We start from the raw sequence: 7,336 nt of genomic DNA, 5'->3' as shown, positions 1-7,336 counted from the left end.
CCTGCCTCAGCCTCTTGAGTAGCTGGGATTACAGGCACGCGCCACCATGCCCAGCTAATTTTTTGTAGTTTTAGTAGAGACGGGGTTTCACCATGTTGACCGGGATGGTCTCGATCTCCTGACCTCGTGATCCACCCGCCTCGGCCTCCCAAAGTGCTGGGATAACAGGTCTAGCTTCTTTAAGTTGAGGAATTGGACCTGTTCACTTCAGATGAGTGTACACAGAAGGTGGGAAAAGTGTTAACATCATTTTCTAAGCTTTTGCACAGATGATGCCCATCTCCTCTGTTCCCCTAATCCAGCCTGACACTGATAGAATCAGTAATCCCAGAGGTCACTGATGTTTCACCTTCGCAGCTGAGATAGCACTTCTGAATCAAGCTGGTGCTACAGATCCCTTCCTTCTAGGGAGCCTGCAGTATTTCCCCCAGTTTGCAGAGTTCCATTTGAGGATTGCTAGGGGTCATGGACCATGCAGATTTCTTTCCATGGTAAAGATCAAGCGTCATGGGTTGCCGTGATCTATTGTCAGGTACGTTTCAAATCATTAAGAAGTTGTTTTAGTAAGAGTTAAATTACCGGAAGATAATTTAGCATAGAGGATAGGCACATTCTGGAATTAGACTGATTTTTATTCCTGGCTTCTGCACTGACTGCTGCATGACCTTGAGAAAGTGACTCCACCTCTTTGAGTTTCAGTTTCATTTGTTAAAAAAAAAAAAAAAGATAATATTAATACCTGCCTGTTAGGAATTCTGAAGATTAAATAGGACAATAGACATGAAGTGCTCAGAGACAGTACCTGGCATTCAATAAATGTTATCTATTATGTTTAATTAGTAAAGTTTATAAATGGTTTACTTTTATAAAGTCAAATTAGCAAGGCTTTTCTTTCATTAACCCACATTCTAAAATGCTTTCTAGAATGATAGGGAAAGGCTGGGGCTGTAGTTAGGCAGGGAAATTGTTCACAATCTCTGGAATACCAGATAGAATCTGTGCACACATAAACATCATTCATCATATGCTGGTGGTGGATGTGGTGAGTCAGACATGCTCCTCTGGGTAAACCCAGAGGCATTGCTTCAGAAGTAATTCTCAAGGTACAGTGGTGATTTTCTTTCTTCCTGCCTGCCTGCCTCTTTTCCATTCTTCCTTCTTTCCTTCCATCTTTTCTTTAAAGTATAAGGACTCAGAGATCATGTCTAGAGTTCAAAGATGCCAATGTGCTCAGTAGTAGTGAGATATAAACTTTGGAACCTGATTAGATATAGGTCAGAGCCTAGTTGAACCACAAATTATGTGATGGTAGGCAAGTTACATAAATTTCATCAGTCTCATTTTTCTCCTCTGTAGATAGGACAAGTAATGTATACCTTTGTGAATTGTTATCAGGATTAAATTAAAATATACAAAGCACATAAGCTGGGTTATTGTTTTTCCTACATGAAACTGAGCAAAATAACCTCAGAACATTGATTTCCTCATGAACATGAGGATTGAAATCATCTTTTAGGGTTTTAAAATACTTGTATTGAGTCTAGTTGGTATATAATAAACTGCATCTGCCTAAACTGTGCAATGTCATAAGTTTTAACATGTCTACACTCAAGAGCCATAACCATAATCAAGACAATCAAGACAATAAACCTGCATCCATCAGTCCCCCCAAAGCTACCTCCTGTATCTTTGTAATCCTTCTCTCTTGCCTCTCCCCACCACTCACTATGAATTCAGGTAACCATTGATTTAATTTCTGTCAATATGTATTAGTTGAATTTTCTAGAATTTTAGATAAATGCCGTCATACAGTATGTATGTTTGTCTGACTTTTTCCACTCAGCATAGTTATTATATTTTGAGACACCATAATGTATATTCATAGTTTATCATTTGTATTGCTGAATAGTATTCCATTATATGGATATAGCACAGTATATATATCTTTTTGCCTGTTGATAGATATTTGGGTTGTTTCTACTTTGAGGCTATTCCAATAAATCTGCTTTCCACATTTGAATTTAAGCCTTTATATATATATATATATATATATATATATATATATATGTTTATTCCTCTCATGTAAATTCTACTGCTGAGAGCAGAATGGCTGAGTCATATAGTGTAGGTGATGTTTAACATTTGAAGAAGCTACCAAACAGTTTCCCAAGTGGTTGTACCATTTTATATTTCTAACAGCAGTGTATGAGAGTTTCAGATTCTCCCCATCCTCACCAATATTTGGTATGGTCAGTCTTTTTAACTTTAGCCAGTTATAATCAGTGTGTAGTGGTACCTCTTTGTGGTCTTTATTTTCACTTTCCTAACAATTAATCATGTTGATCATCTTTTCAAGTGCTTATTTTGCCATCCATATAGCTTATTTTTCAGAGTGTATGATCAAGTCTTTTGCTCCTTTTTTTTTTGAGTTTTCAGAGTTCTTTATATAGTCTAGATATAAGCACTTTATCACCTCCAGGTTTTGTAAATTTTTTTTCTCTAAGTCATGTTTGCTTAATTCAAGGTTATAAAGATTTTCGTCTATATTCTCTTCTGTAAGCTTTATAGATTTAGATTTAGGTCTGTAATGCACTTTGAGTTAATTTTTGCATGTTGTGTGAGTTAAGACCAGTGTAGTTTTACTCATTTGTTTTTGTTTTGTTTTGTTTTGTTGCACATGGACACCCAATTGTTCCAACACTATTTGTTGAAAAGACTACTGTTTCTCCACACAAATATCTTTGCACCTTTGTCAGAAATCAGTTCTCCATCTATGTGTGGGTCTATCTCTGGAGTCTCTATTCTGCTCCATTTTTCTATTTGTCTATCTTTGCATTGATACCAGACTAGTTCTATAGTAAGTCTTGAAATCAGTAGTATGTGTTCCACTGGATTTTCTGCAAAGATAATAATGTTATCTCTAAATAAAGACAGCTGTACTTTTTTTCAATATAGATACTTCCATTTCTCTTTCTTGCATGTTTGCACTGGCTAGAATATCTAGTACAGTGTTGAAAAGATATGATAAAAGCATGCATCCTTGTCTTGTTCCTGTCATTAGGGAGAAAGCTTTCAGTCTTTCATCATCAAGTATTTTCTGGTTGGACGGCTTTTTTTTTTTTTTTTTTTCCCATACAGAGTCTCACTCTTGTCACTCAAGCTGGAGTGCAGTCATGCGATCTTGGCTCACTGTAACCTCCACTTCCTGATTTCAAGTGATTCTACTGCCTCAACCTCCCAAGTAGCTGGGATTACAGGCACACACCACTATGCCCAGCTAATTTTGTGTTAAGGTTGGAGGACTTTTTGCAGATCCTTTTCAGTTGAGGGAGTTGTGTTCTGTTTCTACTTTGATGAAAACTTTTGTCAGAACAGATTTTGGATTTTGTCAAATACTTTTTCTCATATATTAGGTTGTTTACACTTTTTCAGTTTTAGTGAATATAATGAATGTGAATATAATGAATGAAATTAACTTTTTAACATTAAACCAATTTGAATTCCTGGGATAAAATCAATGCAATCATAATGTGTTACTCTTTTTTATATATTGTGGGGTAACAATTTGCTAAAATTTTATCTAAAATGGTTACATGTATAATCATAAGTAATTTTTTTCTTATAACGATCTTCTTTGGTTTTGCTATTAGATTAATGCTGGCCTCAAAAAGCTCTAATGAGTGTTCCCTCGTTTTTCTGAAAGAGTTTGCATAAAATTGGTAATGTTTTTCTAAAATTTTTGGTAAAATTCATCAGAAAGCCATTGAACATTGGCTTTTATTTATATTAAATTTTTAACCCAAAAATTCAGTATCCTAGGTAGTGGTATTCAAGTTATCTGTTTCTTGTTTAATGAATCTTGGCAATTTCAATACTGAACTTTCTTGTTGAATGAATGTTGGTAATTTCAACATTCAACTTTCAAAGAAATTGTCCACTTCATTTAAGTTGTCAAGTTTATAGACATAAAGTTACTAATACTACTCCTGTACTAGACTTTTAATAGCTATAGGTTTTGTAGTGATGTCACCTCCTTTATTCCTGATATTGATAATTTATGTTATCTTCTCCTTCCCCCTACCATAAGCCTGGCTACAAATATATCCTTGATCTTCTCAAAAAACAAGCATTTTATTTTATTTTAATTTTTCTCTATTACATTCAGTTGCAGTGATTTTTGCTTTAAAGTTTATTATTTTCTTTTGTCCTCATACTTTAATTTGATCTTCTTTTTCTGTTTTTTTTCAAGGTGGCAGCTGAGGTCATTGATTTGTAACTTTTCTTTTTTTCTAATATAGCGTTTTAGTGATACAAATAACACTAAATTTATTTAGCGGCATCTCACAAATTCTAATACACCATGGTTTCATTTAATTAATTTCAAATGCTTTCTAATTTCTCCTTTGGTTCTTTTTTGATTCACGTATTATTTAAAAGTGTGTTAGTTTCCAACCATTTGAGTATACTCCAGAGATTTTCCTGTGATTAATTTCTAATTTAATTTCATTGTGATCCTGGGAATACTTTTAAATTTATTGATACCTGTATTATAGCCTAATATATAGTTTATCTTGGTGAATGTTTTTGTGTGCACTTGAAAAAGAATGTGTATTCCATTGATGTTGAGAGACTAACTGTATAAATATCAATTAAGTCATGTTGGTTGAGTGTTTACCAAGGCTACTATATCCTTGATGATCTGTTGCCTACTTGTTCTATTAATTATTGAGTGAAGCTATTAAAATTCTGACTATACTTTTGATTTTATCTGTTCCCCCTTGCAGTTCTATCAGCTTTTGCTTCACCTATTTTGAAGATGTGTTATTAGGTAAATTAACATTTAGGATTTTTATATCTTCTGGATGTGTTGACTTTTTTATAATTACAAAATTACCTTCTTTATTCCAGTTAATACTTTATGCTCTGTCAGAAATGCTAATTTCAGAGTGAAAAAATATTAACTCTGTCAATTTGGTACACCAAATGGAATTTAACTTAGTTAAGATGCCTCAAAAATTCTTCCTTAGTCTAGCTAAACATACATAACTTTCAGATGGTTTTGTTCTATTGTTTAGCCTTTTCTAAGAGTTTTAGAGTATACTACAGTAATATTAAAGCGAAAAGAAGAAAGGAAAAGAGAAGGAAAATAAGGGAGAAGACAAAGGAGAAAAAAGAGAAAAGCAGGGAGAGGAGGAGAGGGAGGAGGAGGAAAAGAAAAGCCCAAATATTCAGGCTTTATGACTTCATTCTAAGATCTTGGCTTTGAACATACAGTTTCAGAATACCCTTGCAATCATTCTTGGTCTCTTTTCACAAGCATGCATTTTCAGTCCTTTAGAATTGCTGAGAATGAGTCTTCAGATGCGCCAGGATAGCTAACATAAGAAAAGACTTTTCAAAATGCCTTCATTGTGGTAAGTCATCATACAGACTGGTATGGAAATAACAGAGCTAAATCTAAAAGAGAGGAGAAATAATTATGTTTCTAAATTGTATAATTTTTCTGAGCAAGGAAAACAAAGTTATAAATGAAAGAGACCTCTAAAAGGGTTTCATGAAGAAACAATTCCTGTCTGCTGGTAGACAAGAGCTAAACTTGGGCAAAGCAACATGATTTTGGCAAAGCATTGAACCCTGCAATAGGCAGAATAGATAAAGACAGTAGACAGAAATGCTTGATAAAACATTCTTCACAAAATGTAAAATTCAAAGCTAAATGTAAAAGACAAAAAGGACTTGCTTTATGTATCTGGGTGCTCCTGTATTGGGTGCATATATATTCAGGATCATTAGCCCTTCTTGTTGCATCGATCCTTTTACCATTATGTAACGCCCTTCTTTGTCTCTTTTGATCTGTGTTGGTTTAAAGTCTATTTTATCAGAGACTAGGATTGCAACACCTTTTTTTTTCCCCCTCTCCATTTGCTTGGTAAATCTTCCTCCATCCCTTTATTTTGAGCCTATGTGTGTCCTTGCATGTGAGATGGGTTTCCTGGATACAGCACACAGATGGGTTTTGACTTTTTATCCAATTTGCCAATCTATGTCTCTTGATTGGGGCATTTAGCCCATTTACACTTAAGGTTAATATTGTTATGTGTGAATTTGATCCTGCCATTTTGATGCTAGCTGGTTGTTTTGCCCATTAGTTGATGCAGTTTCTTTGTTGTGTCAATGTTCTTTACCATTTGATATGTTATTGGAGTGGCTGGTCCTGGTTGTTCCTTTCTATGTTTAGTGCTTCTTTCAGGAGCTCTTGTAAGGCTGGCCTGGTGGTAACGAAATCTCTCAGCAATTGCTTGTTCATAAAGGATTTTATTTCTTCTTCACTTATGAAGCTTAGTTTGGTTAGATATGAAATTCTAGGTTGAAAGTTCTTTTCTTTCAGGATGTTGAATATTGGCCCCCATTCTCTTCTGGCTTGTAGGGTTTCTGCGTAGAGATCCGCTGTGAGTCTGATGGGCTTCTCTTTGTGGGTAACCTGACCTTTCTCTCTGGCTGCCCTTAGCATTTTCTCCTTCATTTCAACCCTGGTGAATCTGACAATTATGTGCCTTGGGGTTGCTCTTCTTGAGGAGTATCTTTGTGGTGTTCTCTGTATTTCCTGGACTTGAATATTGGCCTGTCTTGCTAGGTTGGGGAAGTTCTCCTGGATAATATCCTGAAGAGTGTTTTCCAGCTTGGATTCATTCTCTCAGTCACATTCAGGTATACCTATCAAGTGTAAATTAGGTCTTTTCACATAATCCCATGTTTCTTGGAGGCTTTGTTCATATCTTTTCACTCGTTTGTCTCTAATCTTGCCTTCTCATTTTATTTCACTGAGTTGATCTTCAATCGCTGATATTCTTTTCTCCACTTGATTGATTCGGCTATTGAAACTTGTGTATGCCTCTCGAAGTTCTCGCGTTGTGTTTTTTAGCTGCATTACATCATTTATATTCTTCTCTAAGCTGTTTATTCTTGATAGCATTTTATCAAACCCTTTTTCAAGATTATTAGTTTCTTTGACTCCCACACAATAATAGTGGGAGACTTTAACACTCCACTGTCAATATTAGACAGATCAACGAGACAGAAGATTAACAAAGATATCCAGGACTTGAACTCAGATCTGGACCAAGCAAACCTAATGGACACCTACAGAACTCTCCAAACCAAATCCATTGAATATACATTCTTCTCAATACTACATCACACTTACTCTAAAATTGACCACATAATTGGAAGTAAATGACTCCTCACAAATGCAAAAGAACAAAAATCATAATAAAAAGTCTCTCAGACCACAGTGCAATCAAATTGGAACTCAGGATTAACAAACCCACTCAGAACC

This window comes from Sapajus apella, unplaced genomic scaffold (assembly GCF_009761245.1).
Source record: "Sapajus apella isolate SASKATOON/1434 unplaced genomic scaffold, GSC_monkey_1.0 scaffold71, whole genome shotgun sequence".
Taxonomy (NCBI): domain Eukaryota; kingdom Metazoa; phylum Chordata; class Mammalia; order Primates; family Cebidae; genus Sapajus; species Sapajus apella.
Note: the sequence above shows the minus strand (reverse complement) of the source record.